At 29.6% G+C, this 23,387-nt stretch overlaps 1 non-coding gene and 1 pseudogene across 1 annotated transcript; one reads left to right on the forward strand and one right to left on the reverse strand.

The window, feature by feature from the left end:
• The first annotated feature begins 5,178 nt into the window (after positions 1 to 5,178).
• TRNAS-CGA (transfer RNA serine (anticodon CGA)) lies at positions 5,179 to 5,260 on the forward strand. The gene has a single exon. It is a non-coding gene; the product is annotated as a tRNA-Ser (tRNA).
• Positions 5,261 to 15,052: 9,792 nt separating this feature from the next.
• LOC124845967 (scarecrow-like protein 32 pseudogene) lies at positions 15,053 to 16,916 on the reverse strand (annotated as a pseudogene).
• Positions 16,917 to 23,387: the final 6,471 nt, after the last annotated feature.

A 23,387-nucleotide genomic window follows, 5' to 3' on the forward strand; every position in this document is an offset into this window, starting at 1 on the left:
ATCAATATCGCTTTGATTTACTATAGCCAAACAAAAAGAAATTCGCTAATAGAAGCTAAAATTAGAACCATTTCTTAATTAAATATTTTACACGCGGACGATCAACAATTCCTGTGTTCTACCATTCCGTCACTTCCGCTGTATCCTTCTGTCATAGTTGCGAGTTCCTTAAAATCAAATTTCTTGTCCACCTTTTCTCTTCGCAAAAGAGTCCTCAAAATTTTTTCCCAGTTCAACACGCTTGGCATCCCCACCATTATTCTATTAACAAAAGATGGGAGTTACAGTAATTACAAATGATAAAGTATTACTGAATTTCAAAGTATTCAGATTGTCACAAACATATATATATATATATATATATATATATATATATATATATATATATATATATATATGTTTACTGAATTTCAAAGTAGACATACCTCCTTTCAAATCTCCTAATTATTGCTTCATCCAGGTCAAACGGCCTATTTGTCGCAGCAAGAACAAGGATACGCTCCGCTGGGATATGCGTGGAGGTTGCGAGAGGGAAGAGTTGTGAAGGAAAGAAAGCTGGTTACGTTACAGATGTGACCAGGGATGCTGTGAAAGATGAAGTTGGGTGGAAGATGGAAGGAAGAGAGAGAAGGGGAGAAAAGGTGAGAAACACATTAAAAAAAAATCGTGTGTCAGTCTACCGTTAGCCACGTCAGCTAATTTTTAAAGGTATTAGTTTTAGAGGACTAAAACCAAAGTTTCGAAAAGAATGAGGACCAAATTGTACCTTATTTTGAAAGAGGGACGAAAACCAGAAACGGCCAATAGTTTAGGGACTAAAAACATATTTAACCCATATATATATATATATATATATATATATATATATATATATAGGGGTTTGCTAACGCGCGTACGCCTGTTTTTCAGTTGGTACATTTTAGCAATGTGTACCGGATTTTAGTAGACAAAAATACCCTTATATATTATGGATTCCAAGTTTTAAGGTTAAGGGTATTTTAATAATTTTCATTCTCAAAACTTAAAAAAAAAAAAGAAACCCTCCAAACCCTTACTCACCTCTCTCATTCCTCTCAATCCTTTCTCTTTCATCTCTCTCACTCTAACCTTTTCTCTGTCATCACTATTGTAGCCCCAATTGAAAAAAATCAGAAACACATGCCTTTAAAAAATTTTCCTCTCTTCAATTTCACCATCTTCACTAACCTCTCTAATTTCATCATCTGTATTTGTTGAATCATCATCTCTAAAAAACCCTCCAGGCCAATTACCAATTCTTTCGGATGTTATTATGCTTGTGAAAATTAGATAAAATTATATACGACAAAAATTATAAAATAAAAACTCATTATAAAGTATTTTTTGTAAGAAATTGTTTAACAACTGAGTGTTTCTGATTTTTTTCCAGGCCAATTACCAATTCATGTTTTTCAGTTGCTTGTGAAAATTAGATAAGATAAAAATTATAAAATAAAAACTCATTATAAAATCAATTTTTGTAAGAAATTGTTTAACAGCGAGTATTTCTGATTTTTTTCAGGTCAATTACCAATTTCTTTATGTTTGTGAAAATTGGATAAAATTAGATAAGACAAAAATTATATGATGAAAACTCATTATAAAATCATTTTTTTGTAAGATTGTTTAACAGCAAGTGTTTCTGATTTTTTCAATTGGGGCTATAGTAGGATGAGAGAGAAAAGATTGGAGTGAGAAAGAGGAAAAAGAAAAGGTTGAGAGGAATGAGAGAGGTGAGTAAGGGTTTGGGGGTTTCTATTTTCTTTTTTTAGTTTTGAGAATGAAAATTATTAAAATACCCTTAACCTTAAAACTTAGAATCCATGATATATAAGGATATTTTTGTCTACTAAAACCCGGTACCAACTGAAAAACAGGCGTACGCGCGTTAGCAAACCCCATATATATATATATATATATATATATATATATATATATATATATATATATATATATATATATATATATATATATTATAATAATAATAATAAAACTATATTAACTTTTTAATGTCTTTTTTTTCTGAACTAAAATGATATGATATAAGTATTTATTTGACTTAATTGAACTTAGATAATAAAATAAAACTTTTTTATCAAAATAATATAGTTATTTTGTAAAATAATTGTTGATAACGGCAATAATTCTTTCACAATTTTTTAATTTTTAAATTAAGAAAATTAATGATAAATATTTTTAAATCCCTTTCACAAATTTTAAGACAAGAATGACGACAACATTATGATTATGATTGAAATGACTTATTTTGGGTTTTAATATAATTGAAGAAAATAAATTGAAAAATATAATTAAATTTAATTTATGTTTAAGTTCTAATTTATTTTAATATGTATTTAAGATATGTGTGATATGTATGCAAATTAGTTTTAGATTTTATTTAAAATGATATTTATGTTTAAACCCTCAATGAATGCCAACAAACTTATATTGATATCTCTTACAAATATTCAACAGTAGGTTCTAGGATCTCATAATTGTGCATGTATTGCACTCACATAATTTCAACTTTTGTTTTCTTATTTTTATGTATTTCTATTGGTATTATCATCATCTTTTACATAGATACAATAATGATCTTGTAAAAATTAAAAAGAGAAAAACAAAATTCTTTTTTTTTAATAGTGAATGAACTTAATGACGAAATATGGATGGATATGGGATAATATCCACCTTTTTAATTGGATACGATGAGATGAATAAGTATACATTTATTTTGTCTCTGATTTTATATTTATTCCGTATCTGTTTTTTTATTTGTTTTTGTTTTAAATTACTAAAACATATTTGGAATAGTAAATAGAGAAGTACTGGCGTGAGTACATGTATACTATTTATCCAATAGAGAAAAGGATGGAATTAAAACTTCATACTCGTAAATGAAGAAAAAATTTACTTTGAAGATGTGAATGGAAAAATCAAATGTGTACATGTTCCGTCCCATTAACTTTCCTACATTATTTATTTTTTTATCTTTATCTTATTATTTTCTACGGATATTAAATATTTAAAATGGTTTACATGCTTCCCAAATTATTTTTTTGAATGTGACTATAGCATTAGCCACTCAAATGGAAAATTTTCAACGAGGTGTGATGTTTTGAAAGAAAGATTCAACGTATACCAAGTAACGATTGACTCATAAACAATATCAACAATTTGTGATTCTTCAATAATAATTACAAATTTATCCTTCATATGATATTTTCAATCTTACACCTCAAATGATAATTCCATTAATCACAGGATAAATTTGTTATATCCTCAATAAAAAATATCACTAAAATACAACTGTTTCTACACAAACTACATTCCAATCTTGTTAGTTCCAATTATAGGGACTCGTCCTCTCCAAGGACACTTGTCCTCTCCAAGGACACTTGTCCTCTTCAATTTGAATGACGATTGTGTCTATAGAAAATATTTTGCCGCTCAAGTCAATCAAGTGCGTCAGATGGTAATAAATGCGGTAATTAATTAATGTAATTAATGTACCTCATATAATGTTCTAGTTATACTATTATTCATAGGCCCATACCCGAATAGACTTAGGTGTGTTTCCTAATTACTTGTTAATTTTAATTTAACCCTTCCTTCTAAATTAATCATAGTTTAGCTATATCAGTAGTCTGGCTGATATAGTCTCATCCTAGTCGCATATGTTTGAGCCAAATACATATTAACTTAGGTGGTCGAGATGTATTTAGACAAACAATGTTATTATATTGACATGACTGAGGTGTATTCGAACATTTATAGTACAATAAGTATTAATATAATTTGTATGATGGTCATTTATTTTCATTGTTATAGAAATAAAGCTACTATAGATCCTACTTGAACTTAGAAGAATAATCTAAAGGCTTATTCTCTATTTATATTATGGTAGTGTCCTTTGTAAATCTGTTTGCTCATTTTATAGTTCATATTCTACAAAAAAAAAAAAATACATCTCTCCTAAAATCAACCTTGTATGCAGTGGTATATGTAGACAATACTCCTTCAAATTGTTCGTATAGCCAAAGAATACAACTTTTTTAAATTTTATATTCAACTTTGTTTTTTTTCTTGGAAGTTATATATAACATATATGATAGTTAAATACTTGTAAGGAAGATTAATTAACTAGTTTGTCATACCATATCTTTATTGGATGTCCTCAAACCTATTGTTATTAACAATAATTGATTTATCACGTAAGAAGTGGTTTTAACTACTTGTACCTAAAATGACTTATCCACATTAATTATACTTAGCATAACTTTTATTCTATCATGGAGAATTATATTCATCCAGTATACCACACATTCTACTAAGGTGTATGTGGAATAAAAAATTGTGTCTTAATATCTTCATAATTGTAAAATGCTAAAAAATCTTCATCAATATATTGTCCTCCATCATATGTATCAAACACTTAATTAATTTTTTAGTTTAAGCTCTACTCGAGACTGTAGAATTTGATGAGAGTATTTCAAATATATCTTTTTAAAAGTTTTTTTTACGAAGTTGAATAAAATCATATTTAGTATTGTTAAATGTAAATTTGCAATATTTGACATAGTTATATGTAAATTAACGTGTACTATTAAAAAAACAACTTGCTACTTTCATAATATAAAAAGTAAAGAACAACGTAATTTTTTCTAAATATAAATCTTCTCTTTTCACACCACGTATACACCTCTATGAAAATGAATTTAAACATTACGAAAATAGATCAAGAAACATAAACAAATCGTTCTTGATAAATTTAATTCTTTTACATGTTATATCTATCCACCAACTTTATGACTTATCAACTATTTGTTCTTGGTTTCTTTCTCGTGCAAATTTTATGCGTTTATTTGGAGGTGATATGATATTTTTAAAACCAAACAATTTTTATAAAATAAGATTCTATATTATGCTAGGTTATAGTTCTAAAAAAAGTTTATTTTTTTGCTATGCTATTTTTGTTTCTTATTTATTTTCACTTTTGTATCCATTAAAATTTAAAAACTTAAACAAACGAAAAACAAGGAATACTGTAATTTTTTCTTATTGAAATAAGTATTATTTTCTAAAATTAAGGAAGAGGTAATGCAAACATAATTTATTGGATTAAATCATTAATTAAGCTTCTAAGTCGAACGTCGTGATGTCGATATGTCCGAGTGGTTAAGGAGACAGACTCGAAATCTGTTGGGCTTTGCCTGCGCAGGTTCGAATCCTGCTGTCGACGATTTTCCTTTATCGTTCATTTTTATAAATATGTTTTATACACGTATCGCTTACACAATTAAGTTTATACCTTCCAGTTACCTAATAACAATATATACATTTCTATTGCGATCTCAACTAATTTTGCATACATGTATTTGGTTTTGTTAACATATAGTAATATTCAGTAGAGATTATATTACTTGGTTATATTCTAATTAGTGTGTATTGATTTACAGGTTCCCTTCTCAATGTAAAAAATGGATGTTTAATTAAATTATTATGATAAACATACATTTAAATACTTTCATCTCCAAAATAAACATAATACAAGGAGTAAAATTTTTAACTAGGATCACTGTCGCCATACATTGTCATAACTTTATAAATATACGAAGTTTCATTGCTTAACTAAAAAGATTCTATGAATGACTTTGTTATCTACATTTTTGGGTTTTATTTGTGATCTATACTAGCTTATGTCATAATAACAAAGCCTAACTCCCAAAAGGCCTACAAGAATCTCCGAAAGTTGCAATCATTTTAAGGATTATATATATTTAATAGTTAGCTGCAATAATCACATGCTATTTATAAAATATGTTTTGTAAATTCTATTTTTTTCATGGACCACCAATCATTGAAAGTGTAAATCTTTTAAATATCTTGTTAAGAAAGAGGGATTATCATTTGTCAAGAAATTATACTAGCTTAGCATATTTTAATATAATTTTTTTATCAATTGGTTTGACTAGGATTGGCATAACATAATACTAAAAAATCTACTAGTCAATATTTGGGGGTAATAACACATAAAACGTCTATTATGTCAAATGTTTTATGTTTGAAAAGAGAAAATCAAACATTAAAAATTTTGCAGTAAAATTGTTGTAATAATATGTCAAAATTTACGTCTAATTTTTTATGGTCAAATGCAAAATTTGATATTTACGTATGACTTATAGAGGAACAGATGTAAATATCAAATTTTACATATAACTATAAGGAAACAGTGCGAACACACCCTACAAACATTATGTTTCATCTTTGAACTTTTTCTTCTTCTTCTAATATGAAACTTCCTTTCTTCACTCGCGTTTCTTTTTCTCAGTTTTGAACATTCAAAGTCATCGTGAGCACTTCCAAATCTGTGTGAAGCTTTTACTTTTGAGACACAAAAATAAGACTCGAACCACCATTTGTTTCCACCATAGCGCAAATCCATGAATACTTCATTGAAAAACTATAAAGATTGTGCACACATCACTGAAGATATTCAAATTGAAAAGGAAGATGGAAAACTCTCTTTTTTTTCTATTATTGTACATTGTTTTGTATTGAGAAAGGAAAAAACGGTTAAAGAAGAGAAAATCTGAGATGCGACACTTTCTTTAAAATGTTGCTCATCACTTCACAAACAATTGATTGAATCATGGGATACACATCCCTATTAAACTTACGTGTCTTATTTTAACACTAGAGGTAAATTTGCGTATATTATTTTAACATACTTAAATTTACATTTTTCAAATCTACTTTTAATCTAAAAGAGACATAAATAGCCAAAAGGGTGAAATATAAAAAACCTTTTTTCTGTATTTGTGGAGGGAGGAGTATGAGTATGCTTTATGGTTTTCCAAATTTGATCTCCAACAGGATTTTAACAGTAAGAAGGTCGAACAAAATATTCTCAAAACAACATTTCACACTCACTAAGGACACTACGACGAACCTCCTCCTTCTATATTCATGGATTCTTTCTTCATAACTTGATTTTAAAGTCCTATTGGCCATTTCAAGTGCTTTGAACACTGGGTTTGTTGCATTTGACACAAGTATATGAGTAATGTGCGTTACGTTTTCTATCAAACTAAGATTTTTCTTCTTTATTTCTCTCTTATTTTTTTGTTTTACATATCTCGCATTGCTTAGTTTTTCTCATTTTCAAAACAATTTATATACTAAGACTCATCCTATATCTTCAAAGCGGACGGTAGACATGGATTTCACACAGATAAAGTTGTCTCATTAAAGATAAAAGTCGTTTTTACCTAACTTTTTACTACAATAATTGTCTCTTAAGTATCATTACTTTTATACAATCAAATTAGGAAATACTTTTCTATATAAGATTTAATTAATAATTTCTTCTTTATATTTATATTATTGATTCATTTTAGTTTCTATATTTTTTACTCAATTAAATATTTTTTTTAAATTCAATCAATTTTCTTTTTAAAGAAGATTCAATATTATTATTTTTTCATTAAATTGACGTTAACGTAATTTTAAAATGTTATATGTCAAAATCTGAAATATTATTTCAAAATCAGAGAGATTTCAAAGTAAAAAATAATCAAGATTTTGATATCTAACATACTTAAATTTTTACACAACACTTTTGAACTGTATTAACATAAATTTAAATGGAAAAAATAACATGAATTTTTTTTTAAAAAAAATAGAGACTTCATTAAGGAAAAAACAAATATAAAATACAAATATAAAGACTAAAAGGAAAGAAAAGTTTATATATATAATCAAATTAATTACTCAGTAAACCTTTATATAATGTTATTCAGAGTTCACTGAGAATGCTTATTCTTAGGTTCACGGTCACCATTTTAATTATTTCCTTCAAAGTTGACATGGCGTGCAAATTCATCGTTAAATGATGAGTTTTTATTGCCTAATAAGAGTTTGATATGGGATTTATTATCACTGTTATAAGGATACAGTTCACAAAATCTTTAAAAGCAATCATATCAGAGAGCAATTTATTCAAGATGGTTTTGGTTGAAATGGGCTTGTTTTTATATATTTTGTGGATATTGCTTAATTTCTATATTGTGATTCCAAAAATGGTGACATTCATACTAATATGTTAGATACAAAAATCATATATGTAAAATCTGTCTGTAAAACATGTAACTGCAATTAACTTATTATTTTTCTGGAATCAATTGAAATAAGATTTGAAAGAAGCTTATAAAAAATAACTTCTACAATTTTTTTTAACAACCTATTATAAATTTATAAAAAAATTCAATGAATTAATATTTATCTAGAAGCCATTTTCAAACATATATCCAGTGATTTATCGTATCAAGTCTTTAACCCTAAGGACATCCTTGAATATTTAAAAACAACGACATCACGGAGGAGACTGTATCGTGGGACCACCTTCAGTTATCCTTAGTCGCTGGTTCGAATCCGGCAGCTCTGATTCGTTTTGTCTCATGGACCATGTTGTCCTTTTTCACCTCCCAATTAACATCAAATTTCATTTCCATGAAAATAGAAAACAAAAATTACAGGAGGTCCCTCTGGACCCTAAATGCAGTTGCTGGATATCATTTGTGTAGACACTGCTATTCATGACTTATCATTATCACCTTCTGCTCAAAAGATAACTTTTTGGCCTTAGCCTGTACATCTTCTCATTGAACATGACTACTCATAAAATTAAAGTTTGGGTGGTCCTTTTGATAAAATAGCAGAGTATGAAATTGACCTAAACATGTTATATTAACATCACAGTAACACATTCAGATCAAAAACAGCGGAAGAAAAAATGAAAGAATAATGTGCGTACCTCCTGCCATTGCAATTTTGTAAATCTAAACACAAGACAGCTTTGTTTTCTAAACCTTGACTCACTCAAACTCGATGGTGTGTTTTTCTGAATAGAGGAGTAGGCTTAGTGATCAAAACTGAGAGTAACCCATTCCCTTATATAAAGTCTGGCCATCACAGGTTTCAAAATAAATGGGCTTTACGTTTAAAAATTAATAACTGCTCTATAACCTCTATGCAGTTAAAAGCATAAAAATAATGGCTTAATGGACCACTTTATGTTCCTTAAAAATAGGAACTGAAAATGCTATAATATTTATTTTATATTTAAAATAATGCTAACATTCTCCCACTTGGTCCATTTATCCAATTATTAACCACAACAAGTGACAGAATATATACGAGTCATGGCGATAGGTCCTCTGATAGTGAGTGTTATCTTCCATGTACCACAATATATATTTCTCTCAACATTAGCTCTCAACTTAATGCATAAACCATATGTTTATGCTAGATCAAAACTAAATGATATCTTCTCAAAATAAATGTGCACAAAAACATATGAGAAAAACATCAAACTGAATAAGAGTTTTATCAAAATGAAAGTACTTACAATGATTGTCACGTCATGGAACCAAGTCCCATTCGCGTTACATGATCCTTAAAATTCTTTGGTGGCATGCCTTTAGTTAAAGGATCAGCAATCATCAACTCAGTGCTAACGTGCTCAATAACCACTTTCTTTTCTTTAACACGTTCTCTTATGGCCAGATATTTAATGTCGATGTGCTTACTTCGACTTCCACTTTTATTATTCTTAGCCATGAAAACAGCAGCAGAGTTATCACAGTACAACTTCAGTGGCCTAGCAATTGAGTCCACAACTCTAAGCCCAGATATAAAACTCTTCAACCATACACCATGTGAAGAAGCCTCAAAACAAGAAACGAATTCAGCTTCCATAGTAGAAGTAGCAGTCAAGGTCTGCTTTTTGCTACTCCAAGATACTGCTCCATCAGCTAACATAAAAATGTAACCAGACGTTGATTTTCGTGAATCAACGCAGCCAGCATAGTCTGAATCGGAGTAGCCAATCACTTCTAAATTAGCAGTTCGTCTATACATGAGCATGAAATCTTTTGTTCCTTGAAGATATCTCATTACTTTCTTTGCAGCTTTCCAGTGGTCAACACCTGGATTACTCTGATATCTTCCTAAAACTCCAACTGCAAATGCAATGTCAGGTCTAGTGCAAACTTGAGCATACATAAGACTTCCGACAGCTGAAGCATATGGAATATTTTTCATCTGTTCCCGCTCAAGATCATTTTTCGGACATTGACTTAATTCAAGTTTGTCACCCTTTACAATGGGAGCTACACTTGGTGAACAATTCTTCATATTAAACCTCTCTAAAACTTTGTTGATATAGGTCTCTTGAGACAAACCCAAAATGCCTCGAGATCTTTCCCTATGAATCTTAATGCCGATGACATAAGATGCCTCTCCCATATCCTTCATGTCAAAGTTATTTGAGAGAAATTGTTTCACTTCATATAGCATACCCTTGTCGTTGGTTGCAAGCAAAATGTCATCCACATATAAAACAAGGAAACAAATCTTACTCCCACTGACCTTTTGGTATATACATTGATCCATGATGTTTTCTTCAAAACCGAATGAAGTGATAACATCATGAAATTTTAAATACCATTGGCGGGAGGCTTGTTTTAATCCATAGATGGATTTATTAAGCTTACATACCAAGTGTTCACTGTCTTTAGAAAAGAATCCTTCAGGTTGTTTCATGTAAACCTCTTCCTCTAGATCACCATTAAGGAATGCTGTTTTCACATCCATTTGATGTAACTCAAAATCAAAATGAGCTACTAATGCCATAATTACTCGGAAGGAATCTTTCTTAGATACAGGAGAAAATGTCTCTGTGTAATCAATTCCTTCTTTCTGAGTGAATCCTTTGGCAACAAGTCTTGCCTTATGTCTCTCAATGTTGCCTTTTGAGTCCTTTTTGGTTTTGAAAACCCATCTACATCCAATGGATTTTACACCATCAGGCAACTGAACGAGATCCCAGACTTTGTTGGATGCCATAGAATCCATCTCGTCTTTCATGGCATCATACCATAGGTTTGATTCTTTAGAACTCATGGCTTGTGAAAACGTTTCAGGATCATTTTCAGCTCCAATGTTGTAATCCGATTCTTGTAAATACACTTCATAATCACTAGAAACTGCTGGTCTTCTGATTCTAGTAGATCTTCTTAATGTTGTGTCAACATCTTGATGAGAAGCTTGTTGTTCAACTGGTTGTTCAACATTTACTTGTTGCTCCTCGTTAACAACTTGATCTATATTATCATTTTCAGCAATTTGTGGAACATCAATTATTGGTTGTTCAATACGCTTTTGAACTGAAGGAGCGTGAATGACTACCAATCTTTCATTTGATTGAGAGGTTTGAGCTTCATAGTGATCTTTTTCAAGATCAACGTCTTGATTTAAATCACTCCCACTAATCAAGTCATTTTCAAGAAACTTTGCATTTCTTGATTCCACAATCCTAGTGTTATGGTTTGGACAATAGAATCTATACCCTTTGGACTTTTCAGCATATCCAATGAAATACCCACTAATAGTCCTTGGGTCTAGTTTCTTCTCTTGTGGATTATAAATTCTTACTTCAGACGGACATCCCCAAACGCGTACATGTCGCAAACTAGGTTTCCAACCTTTGAATAACTCAAAAGGTGTTTTTAAAACAGCCTTAGTTGGGACCCGATTTACTATATACACAGCCGTCTTAAGTGCTTCAGTCCACAAGAACTGAGGAAGTTTTGAATTACTTCTCATACTTCTCACCATATCCATCAAGGTTCGATTTCTTCTTTCTGCTACACCATTCTGATCTGGAGAGCCAGGCATGGTATATTGGGCAACAATCCCATGTTCTTGAAGAAATCTAGCAAACGGACCAGGTGCTTGTCCATTCTCCGTGTATCTACCGTAGTACTCTCCACCTCTATCTGATCTCACAATCTTAATTTTCTTTCCGCATTGCAATTCTACTTCAACCTTAAAAACTTTAAAGGCATCTAAGGCTTCATCCTTAGAACGAAGTAAATACAGATACATGTATCGTGAGTAATCATCTATAAAGGTGATAAAGTATTTCGGACTACTTGCATCCATATCCGGACAACAAATATCTGTATGAATAATTTCTAGTAAATTTGAACTCCTCTTAGCACCTCTTTTGGACTTGTTAGTTTGCTTACCCTTAATGCAATCCACGCAAGTCTCAAAATCAGTAAAATCCAAAGTACTAAGTACTCCTTCATTTACTAATCGCTTAATTCTCTCAATGGAGATATGTCCCAATCTTCGGTGCCATAAAACAGAAGAATCCTCATTCATAACACATCTTTTTAACCCAGCGGAAACATGCATAGAACTATAGGCAGCATTGTTTTGCAATTTAATAAAGTAAAGACCATCGCATAATTCCCCAAAGCCAATAACCTTGGATTTATTCAATAAAGTAAAACCAGAATCCGTAAAATTAAATGAAAAACCCAAAGGTGCAAGTTGTGAAATAGAAATCAAGTTCTTGCTAAAACTAGGAACATAAAAGGTCTTTTCTAAACATAAAACAAAACCACTGCTTAAAACTAAATTGCACGTCCCAATGGCTTCAACATGTGAACTCATCTTGCTTCCTGAATAGATGTGTTGCTCACTTCCCATCGGTTTCCTTAGGTTTTCCATACCCTGCAAGGTATTAGAAACATGGATTGTAGAACCAGAATCAATCCACCATGTGTTATGATTAAAACTAGTCAAATTAGATTCATAACAGACAAAAGCAAATGGAGATTTATCAGATGTCGTAAACTGCTCATCAATAGCCTTCAGTAAATCCTTGACATTCTCATACTGATCAACCGAACCCCGGATTCCAGCGGAAATATTGGTTTTTATGAACGTTACGGAGAGACGATTTGACCTCTCCCATTTTTCATAAAGTTCAATGGCATCTGAATTGCTAGTCTCAGTAATACCCGGTGGTTCAGGTTTTCTAATAGCATAATCTATGTCCATCCAGCCTAAATGAAGAAGAACTCTCTCCTTCCAAATCTTATAATTATCTCCTTTCAATTCGGGAATACCACACTTGATATCAGAAATATTCACAGATTGAGAAACTGCAAATTCAAAATTTTCATGTTCATTATCAAAATTTGAGACTAAAATAAATATCATGTTTTACCAATGTAAAACATGTCTTTACCAATAAGTCTATTAACATAAAACTTGCCTGTGGGCTAAAGTCTTACTCAATTAGACTCATTTAACCTAATGATAAAACTATTAAATTATATCACATTCCTAATTCCTGTGGGAAATTTAAGAATTATAATAAACATTTTATCCTAATTAATCATACAAATGTAAGGAAAATCCTGTGGGTATATTTCATCACATTATATATAATTAATTACAATTAATGTTTCTCATGTAGCAAAACTTTATACACAATTTTAATTGATTAAAGATGCTGTGGCTACTCTTTAATTTATTAAAATTATATTACTACCAAAACATTAATAATATATAAATATTTACATAAAATTCATAATATGCAAATATAGTAATAATAATGTATATTTTATTTGCACGTATAACAACAAATATATACATACAAATAATATCTATAAAATATACATAATTATCAACCCAAAAACATTTAAACACACACACATATATATATATATATATATAAAACATGATATGCTTACGTATCATAATAAAACGTAATATTATAAAAACATATTCTATATAATATGTTAAATAAAAATAAAAATAATAATAATATTATTTAAACATAAAAGCATGCATTAGCATTTAATGTATGCGTGCAAAATAAAGCTGCAGAGCATTCTTCAGGTCATTAAAATGACCTATAAAAATAAAAAATAATTTCTGAATTCTCCAGTACGTGGCAGAGGATTAACCCTCACTTTCATTATAATATTGCAATGTACAACAATCAAGAAAAAGAATAGGGTTTATAGACTACAGAAACCCTTTTAAGCAATATGATCATGTACGCATCCCAATCAAAATAATTGCCTTTTACTGCAATTCTGTAGAGGGGAAAGCTGAGAAATTTTCTAAGCCCAGCAATTAAATTGGAGACACGCAGTATAAAAAAAAATTACAATGCTGTAACAGGTCATGAGATGACCCAAAAACTGAAACGCAGAAACAGGGTTCCCTCTTTATATTAAAGAGATGAAGTCCTGAAACGGGAGAGAAAGAAAAAACGAACAGACATAAACTGTTTATCGACTTTAGACAAATCCTCTTGATCCGGTTTTAGTTTTATCTTTCGCTTTTATCGTTTAAGATTACAAAAATTGTAATCAAATTTAACGTTAATTTGGGAAATATTATTTGGATCAAAAGAATCAAAATAATAAAAACCCATAAATCTAAAATCCAAATCAACGAAAAACATGCAAGGCAGAGGAATAAACCTGGCTCTGATACCAAATGATAAAATAGCAGAGTATGAAATTGACCTAAACATGTTATATTAACATCACAGTAACACATTCAGATCAAAAACAGCGGAAGAAAAAATGAAAGAATAATGTGCGTACCTCCTGCCATTGCAATTTTGTAAATCTAAACACAAGACAGCTTTGTTTTCTAAACCTTGACTCACTCAAACTCGATGGTGTGTTTTTCTGAATAGAGGAGTAGGCTTAGTGATCAAAACTGAGAGTAACCCATTCCCTTATATAAAGTCTGGCCATCACAGGTTTCAAAATAAATGGGCTTTACGTTTAAAAATTAATAACTGCTCTATAACCTCTATGCAGTTAAAAGCATAAAAATAATGGCTTAATGGACCACTTTATGTTCCTTAAAAATAGGAACTGAAAATGCTATAATATTTATTTTATATTTAAAATAATGCTAACACCTTTTACATGCATTTGGGTACGTACTAAGTAATATTAGAACTACCTTAAAAAGTTAAATTGCACGGTAGTATTTGAAAACTGCCCTTTGGGGAAACAGTGATTGAGTCAGCCATTACACTTATGCTACATTAATGTTATAGTTAGCCTTACCTTTATATGCATATGTTTTGACACAAATGCTGCTACTAATCAGAAAATTATTAGTGTTAAAATTGGGTAATAATAAAGTGGGATTTTCTTACAACAAGTTATTTTTCTTATACCCAGAGCTCTGAGCAGAAACAAGTTAAAGCTGCATAAAAGAGAAGCAATAAGAAAGAGACAAATTTGTCTCGTACAAGAAGGACAGCGTACACATTTTTTTTCCCTTTTGCCTTTCATGTGATCCAACGTATTGTGCTCCATAACAAAGTTGCCACAAATAATTCTCAAAAAGCGGCCGTTTTTTCTAGTTGTCTTTTGGAGATGAATTTCAACCCTATGAGAAAGAGATGAAATTCCTCTCTGTCTCATTTTTGGACCACTGAATTAAGCAATTGGAATCAATTCCATGGTAGGTCCAAACTTGCCTCTCATGAAGTGTGTTTAAGGCAGACTTGCATCCATTCCAACATGATCCCTTATTTCACAGGGGACCCAAGCTGTCGCAAAGACACAGCTGTTTCCTTTCCATGTGAGAACTAGCATACCTTCTTCTCTTTTCATCCCCCACCCACTGGCATGCTCATCTAACAAACCTTTAACTTCCCTAACAGTTTCATCACAAAATGGAACATTGAGGTAACCAACATTTTTCATTCTTTGGGACATTTGCACCCCACACTCCAACCTCTCGATTCTTTGGTGCCCTTCAAAGCTTATGATGTTCTCTATCTTCTGGCCTATGTCGGATTCAAACTCTGCCCTCTGACCACTATCTTTAGGCAAAAAGGTCTCCAATGCGTCAAAGGGTATCCAAAGATGGTTGAAACATGTGGTGATTCTTGACGTGAGACTAGATGCACTAAGGTCACAATCCTCATCAACCAAGAGCACTATCCGGGGGTTAAGACCTTTTATTAGATTTAAAAAAGCATCCCTAAGGGAAAGACTTTGGTGGCTTCCCTTTCTATCATCAGACAAATAGCGCAGCCAATTCTGGCAATTTATGACCAAAGCTTCATCTTCCCTAAGGTTTAGCGTAGTAGGATTCAAGAGACTTAACATTGCTTCAAAATGAAAGTTAGATGATTCATCGCTCAATTCCACAGGTGTTAACGGTCCCGTGTTTCCTATAACGTTGAATTCAAAAGGGACATCTCTGAACTTGGCGAAATTCCCTAAACGTAAACCAACCTCATGTATAGATACATTGACCAGGGGGGGTACGTGTGGTCTACAAAATGGAACTGTGATTCTGAGTGAAGGAGTTCCTTCAGGGTTTTTGGCCAATGCATCTATAAAAGTAGGCCATTGCATACAATGGGTTATACTAAAATCTAGAATATGTACCCTTTGGTACCCCGTTATTGCTTTGAAAATTTCATTATTGGATGCACAATACCCAAATCTATGCCAAGGAATAAGATCCACATACCCGGCCAGCTCGGTGACGCTCATGAGCCTCCTTTGAATGGTGTTGCTTCCTTTGAAACTCATGGCAGTAGGGCAAATTCTTGAAGCCCTAGAGATTAATGCTCTGAGAAACCACGAGGTGAGTCTTTGGTTGGTGTCCCCCACAGGGGAAGCAACGTTGTTGAGCACCCACATGACCTGTTGAGCCAAGGTGATGTCGTTGCTCTCCAAAGCGCTGGCACAGTGCAGCAAGAGCTTCTCAATACAAGCTCCATCCAGGCTTCCCAGACACCCTTTGAGTGCTCCCGAGAGAGGGTTGTGAGGTGTGTTAAAGAGAGTAGTAGGGTTTTGAAAGGAAACGGACGTGCCCTTAAGCTCAGCTTTCATGTGGCTATGTGAGGACGTGACGTGCATGGAGTCTAAAGTAGAGAGAAATGAGAAACGGTGGAGAAGAAGTGGTTGAAGAGTAAGGTAGGTTTCTATGCTGTTGTGCTAGATTAAGATGGTTTAACTGATGAGTTCTGGAATGGAAAGGTAGAGAGGCAAAACGGAAGGAACCTAGATTTGATTATATATTTTCTTTGTGTGAATCCTTGAAACATATTTATAGCAAAACAAGGGGTCTATCATAATGAAGGGTTACATCAAGATACATACACAACTTTGGTTAGGTCCACTAGAGAGAGCAGCTAACTAGTATATTTGAATTCGATTGTTAAAAGTATTCACATTTAAACAGGATTAACTAAAAAGAAAAATACATGTTTAAAATGCAGATATTATATAGAAAGTTTCTAGTTTCTAGTTTGGGTTTTAGCATACGCATGACTGAAGTACAGGACTCTGGGTAGAGTTTAATCAGTATATGATTATAAAATGATTTAGCTGGTATAAACTAGTGGCATGATTGGTGAATTATGAGGTGCATCAATGGCAAAAGTGAGTTGAGGATGGTCAAACTTTGGCTCTAGTTATATAAAGTTGAGGGAAGAATTTTCAGCTACGTCTCTTCTTCAGAATATATATTGTTGTATCTTTCGTTTCCCTTTTGGATGAATATTGGAAAAGTAATGGCGCATGCATTGGTAAGTTTTTGAGTGATGAAAAGATCGTGTATGGCTAATTTGGCTGCTTCTTCGTTTATTTTGGATTAGCTTGATTTGTTCTGTAGTAATGATTATGGTTATTATAAGCAAAATAAAACAGAAGATGATGAATAGGTTAAAAGGGGTGTACTAGCCGGCCCACTCTTGTCGAATTCGTTTTCATGGAATGGCTATTTTAAAGAAGATCATATACATGTTTACTGCAACAAATCTGAATTTGTTGTTGCCTTCATTCCCTGACTCTTACATAATGCATATAATTAATATACGTAGAATATTAAATATAACTGAGTTGTGCCAAAACTAAAGACAAACAAGAACACTTCCTATAAGACATTATTTGGGTCACTTTTATATACCTTTTTATTTCCACCGATTATATTTATGTTTTCCTTTCTTCTTTGAAGATATCCACTTGCAATACCTAAAATAAGAACAGTTAACTAAATTACCCACGTACTTATTCCGGATTTTGTTCTTTTCTATATAATTCAATCAAGTTTTAGTATGTTATAACATGCCCTTCTTTGAAAATATTGTTTTATGCCAATTATTTAAAAAGTTAAGATGATATATTTTAGTCTACGAAAATAAATAATTCTTTTAATCCAAGTACATTCAATTTTTTTAAAATATTTTTAAAGAGTTAATTATGTTTTTGTCTATGGATGTGATCTTTTTTACCTAACAACATTAAATAATGGAAAATGTTTTTTTAACAACTTTTTATAACACTTATACGGTGACTCGTGATTCGTCTGTTTCAAATATTTTTTTAAAAATAAATTTAAACAAGCCAATAAAATAGTGACGCAGACTTATTGTAAAAAAGTTGTCAACATATTAGAGTTCTAAACTAATTTTTGACATAACATTACACGGAGGAGAACTTGTGAACTGCATCCATGATTTTTTGTTTTTCATATAAAAAATTAGTCAAAATTGTTGGACAAAAAAGACTACATTTTTTTAATGTGAGAATCTATCACGATTAAAGTTTGATACGGAAAATAAAATCAAAATTGTGTTATAATTTATGGACAAAAAATAGTTAACCCTATTTTAAATTTACCTTATTTACAATTAACCTACATGTTGACATTATTTTAACTTTAATATACATCTTACCATTAACATGTTTAGACGAAAATGAAAAGTGAATTTTCTATCTTGATTAAATATAAAGTGTTATATAAATTGAATTACAACATTCTAAGTTTAATTAGTTCGACCCATGAGCTAACTGGAACCAAATTATTTTTAAAGTGATTTTATTAGGAAGGGTGTTGCTCCCTCCACCACCACACCTTTCTCCCTCCATCTCTCCTTTACTATTTTGTCCCTCACTAAAATTTTATTTTTAGGGTTATTATTTTTTAATTTTACCCATTCAGAACCTATTTCACTAATAATGTATTCTAGTCCCTGAGTAAAATATTTTTCTTTCATTTTAACATTATACTTCTTCCTCTTTTTCTTTTGTCGTTGTGAGATACTACAAGTTGCAAAAGTTGGTGGTGGTGCAGTGCGTGGAGTGATGCGGTGCGTGTCGTGCTTCCTCTAGGTGCGTATTCGAATAACCCTTCAAATAAAACCCTAAAATAAAAAACGTAACCTTTAAATGGAGGTGACTTCCTTCAACGAATGTCAACATCCGTTTAAGGAAAAACGGATGTCGACATCCATTTTACCTTAAACGGATGTGGACATCCGTTGAAGGTGTCACCTCCGTTTAAAGTTGCGTTTTTTATTTTAGGGTTTGTTTTATTAGGGGACATCCGTTGAAGGATGTCACCTCCGTTGAAGGATGTCACCTCCGTTGATATATACTTCCTCACGCTGGTTGATGCTCTAGACGCTCCTCGATGTTCCTCCACACCACGGCGGCACGCTCATTCACATCATGGCGGCAATGGAAGCTTTCAAACCAAAAAAAAAAAACTGGAAAGAAAAAGGAATGGAAGTGCGGGAGGTGGGGAGGTGAAACGGAAATGGGAAAAGGGGAAGAGAGTTTCACGAGTGGATGCGGGAAAGTAAAATTAGGGTTTCAAATTATTTAAAATAGAGTAAAAGTAAAAATCTTTTTAACTTAAGGATATAATTGTATTTAAAATAATGTGGAGAGGTGGAAGAAATATAGGGAGGTGGTGGAGGGAGCAACACCCTGTTAAGAATGGCAATGAAACCGGATAACACATTTTACAATCCCATCAAAGTAGTTGAACTATTATGTGATAATAAAAAAATGATTTAACAAAACAAAAGTTCTTTGAAACAAAAATTAAATATTAAATAGTATAAAAAAGATAAATTTTTATACTATGAAATGAAAGGTTTATGTAATTAAACATTTAAAATTGAGAGTCAAATATTTGTATATGAAAAAACAATAAATAAAAATATTAAAAAATATATAAATATTCAAATTTGAGTCCTGAAATTGTTAGATTAAGTGTAATTAATAATACATCATTTAAACATAACTCCACATAGGATTTAATGGATATAAAATGAGCTAAAGAATTAGAAGAGAGGAAAAAAATGTGTAAAAAAAAGTAAAAGAATGCTTATAAAACTAAAACCTAATCGGATTTTATATATATATATATATATATATATAAAGAGATGCATAGTACAAGTCTTCAAAAATGTATTTTATATAACAAATTACTCTGAATAATTATATAAAGACTTGTATAATCTTTTGGTGTGATTCAAATTTTTGTTAGGGTTGCTTTTTAGAATGAAAACATGTGATATTTTTATAAGAATATGTTGATTATTTTGATATTTATTTGTGTATTATATAAATTATATTTATCATAATTACTATTACTAATAGTTATTTTATTTATGCAGATTGTAAATATTATGTTTCATATAAGTAATATAATAAAACCAAATAGAGTTAGATAAATTTCTATTTATACTTCAAACAAACCCTAAAATACAGATTCAATTCAGAGACTTTATTCAACTACCCTCTTTCTGTATTGTATACTTGGAGAGTGTACTTGTTTGCGCTATTGTTTCATACCCTATTTCCTCGTGGGCTTCACTGCGTCATTGTGGGCCAGCGAAATCACGAAGAGGACTTTACTTCCTGCATCGTATGATTTCCTAAATGCACTCCCTTAAGTTTGAAACGTTTTGAAGTATTTTAGCCTTGGACAAGGTATGAAAGAGTAGTTTCCTTTTGTTAGGTTTATTTTTAATGTGCAGGATGAGTTCCAGGATGCACTCAGTGAAGGAGAACCGACACATGAGAAGGAGACGAAAGAAAAGGAAGAAAAATTAGGATTAACCGTAAAAATCCCATAAGAGCATTTTCTTACTTTGTGCATTAACAATGGAGGTGAAGGTAGCAAATAAGGGACTGAAGGAAGCAATGACCTTGACTAGCTAATTATTGGGCCTACTGGATATGAACAAAAAGCGAGAGTTACTCCCTACATCATCCCACATTGCTCTCTAAACTACCACATTATTTAAATATTCTAAAACTATCTTTTATATTTTAAAATATCTTACACACTTTTTTTCTTCAACGAATATGTCACATTTGCTAATGGATGTGATCAGATCCGTTCAATTTTTTTTTAGTTTATTAATTTATTATATTTTAAATTAATATATAAATGTGATTTAATTTGTTTTAAAATTTATTATATAATTATATATAAATTTATTTTATTTTATTTAATAAAATAATTATTATTAATTTAATTTATGTATTATTATTTAATTCATTATTTAAATATTTTTTGTATAATTAGTTAACGGATACGCTCGTTAAGATTTTTTTTAGTTTATTAATTTATTTATTTTAAATTAATATATAAATATTATTTAAATTTTTTTAAATTTATTACGTAATTATATATAAATTAATTTTATTTTATTTAAAAAAATAATTATTATTAATTTAACTTATGTATTATTATTTAATTAATTATTATAATTATATAATTAGCTAAACTGATGTACATCGTTAATTATGTGTCGCATCCGTTAAGGTTTATTTTTTTTAGTTTTTAGTTTATTAATTTATGATATTTTAAATTAATATATTAATATTATTTATTTTTAAAATTAATTAGTAATTATATATAAATTAATTTTATTTTATTTAATAAAATAATTATTAGTAATTTAATTTATGTATTATTATTTAATTAATTATTATAATATTTTTTTATATAATTAGTTAAACGGATGTGTTATAAGGTTTTTTTTTTTAGTTTTTAATTTATTAATTTATTGTATTTTAAATTAATATGTAAATATTATTTAATTTTTTTAAAATTTATTATATAATTATATATAAATTAATTTTATTTTATTTAATAAAATAATTATTATTAATTTAATTTATGTATTATTATTTAATTAATTATTTAAAGACGTGGTCATCGTGGTTTTCTTTTAAGTTTACTAAAATATTATATTTTAAATTAGTTTATAAAGTATTTAATTTTTTTGGTTTTTTATGAACGTAAATAAAAAATATTATTAAAATGAAATCTAAAATAAAAATAATAAACTAAAATATATAAAAAAATTAAAATATGTAATCGATGTTAACATCACTGAAGGTGAAAGATGTTGACAACCATTGAAGGTGAAATGAATGTTGACATCCGTTTTATTAAAATGGCAAATTAGGTATGAGATGGTGCATGAAGCATTTGGTGGTAGTGGAGGGAGCAACACTCATAAAAAGCCCTTTCACCCTCTCTTCCCGTATTTCATTATCAATTAAATTTAAATGTGTTTTTAATTCTTTTAATTTTTCAAATTAAAAATTAATAAAAATTTAAATTTTAGATAAAATTTCTCTTGCTCTGTTTCCCTAAATAGTTAATATTTGCTGTTCATGTAATTGAATATATCCATGTTAGCAAAATTATGTGTTACTAAAACAACAATACGATAATTTTATTTCATTTTTTTGCTAAAATACATTTGAAGTCCTAGATCAAATTTTATTTAATTTTCTCACATTTTTATTTTTAATTTTATCTTTTATGATTTATAATTATTTGGTCATTAATAAATATAAATTTAGAAACATATAATTTATTTGAATTTCTTAAAATAATATTATTCTAAATAATAGTATATATATATATATATATATATATATATATCAATAATATAAATTGTTTATACAAACATATAAAAAGTGTCTAGAAAGTTATTTTATTACTTTATCCATTTGGATTATTTTTAAATTAATTTCCTGTAAAAATATAAATATATTTCAACTTTATGTCAATATCTAATAAATTATTATTTTAATTCTTGAATAGAACTTTTTTTTTAAAACTTTGAACTTTTCATATCAATATTTAAAATGTCAGTTATGTATAAAATTGGAATTATATTATTAATCAATTTAATCCATTTCATCCATGATATGCATTTCTAAAAATTAGTTTAAAAATTTGTTGATTTTTGAAATAAATATATAAATAAATACTTATTCTAATGTGTTATTTGATACGTTTTAATCATCATTAAAAAAGTCTAACATATTTTGAATATATTTATTATTAAAGAATAACCTACATTTAAAATAGTAACTCATTTGTTCTATACTATTTTTTTTAATTTTATCTATTTATAATTTCTAATTATTTGGTCGTTTAATAAATTATTAAAGAATAACTCAAATTGAATGTTAATTATAATTCTACGCTATTTTTTCATTTTTAATTTTATCCTTTTTTATTTATAATTATTTGGTTAGTCGTTTAATAAAGTTAAATTTAGAAAAGTATATTTTTCTTTTATTTGTTAAAATAAAATTATTTAAAAAATAATATATATTTATTAACAATACAAATTGAAATATAAAAAATTCTCTTCCATATGAATTTTTTCCGTAATCAACTCAAAA

The sequence above is a fragment of the Vigna umbellata genome, chromosome 6 (assembly GCF_029865625.1).
Source record: "Vigna umbellata cultivar VRB3 chromosome 6, Vumbellata_1.0, whole genome shotgun sequence".
NCBI lineage: Eukaryota > Viridiplantae > Streptophyta > Magnoliopsida > Fabales > Fabaceae > Vigna > Vigna umbellata.